This window comes from Galeopterus variegatus, unplaced genomic scaffold (assembly GCF_000696425.1).
Source record: "Galeopterus variegatus unplaced genomic scaffold, G_variegatus-3.0.2 Scaffold940, whole genome shotgun sequence".
Classification (NCBI taxonomy): Eukaryota; Metazoa; Chordata; class Mammalia; order Dermoptera; family Cynocephalidae; genus Galeopterus; species Galeopterus variegatus.
This window is the reverse complement of record NW_007727051.1, coordinates 228135-229205: the sequence shown is the minus strand read 5'-3', so window position 1 is coordinate 229205 and position 1071 is coordinate 228135.

The following is a 1071-nucleotide window of genomic DNA, read 5'->3' as shown; positions in this document are numbered from 1 at the left end:
CTTGAGAAATACCAAATCAGGAGGTGTGTGACCAACTTTACTCCATCTGCCTGCAATGTGAAGGCCTTGTGACTGCTGTTTTATGTCAGACCAGGCAAGCTGTAATTGCCATGAAATGCAATGTGTTAGCAAACCCACATGTTAAGTTACATTAAATAGACAGTAATAACAACATCAAAACCTCCACAAACCAGATACCAAGAAACTGAAGGCCCTTTCCAAACACATTGTTAGGGTTTTTCTAAAAGAGGTGTGCCCTTGTAAAAAGAAAAGAAAAAAGATTTTAAATGCAATATCTTTTCACATTATCATTTACACAGACCTTTAACTGGATAAAGCAGTTTTTGATAAAAATCCAAGCTCTTTTCAATACCAGGTACCATAATTTTGTACAATGACAAAAGAGAGAAACATCTATGAACACACAGAGGTTTTTAAGTAGACTTTTCTCTAGGTCTTTACTCTCAAATTTTTACAGCTCATAAGATAATTCCAAATAATGAGCCTAGAAACAAGTAGCAGAGGTATTTAAACTGTAGCTCTGAAAGTAGATTTCTATCCATGATTCTGATTTGTTTTTTGTGAATGCTGGTGATGGCTCATGCAAAAGATTACTATGCAAAGAGCAAAATATAAGACTGCTGTTCCTCTGATAAGTCCCACTGTTTTCCATAATACACTTATGTTGGGATATAGAATTTTAACCTCCAAGTTAAGAGAAGCTACAAGAGTGAGTGAAACGATCACTGCTTGAGTTTTATTTTCATCTAGGAACAGTAACATCTGATGTCACCACATGAAAATGTTTTTCTGTTTAATATCAGGGAAAATAATACATGTTGCCTATTTAGACCCAATTCAGTTTATCATTTTGTCCAAATCTCATATTCAAACTACAAAAACTTGGTTTTTTTAAAAAAGGAAAACATATTCAAACATAAACACATATATACACACATGAGAAAACCAAACCACAATGAAGCTGATGCTATTGTAGCATTTCTTAGCCAGATCATTAGGGAAATGTATAAACACAACATTTTTTTCTTTCATATTATCATCTGAAAATAA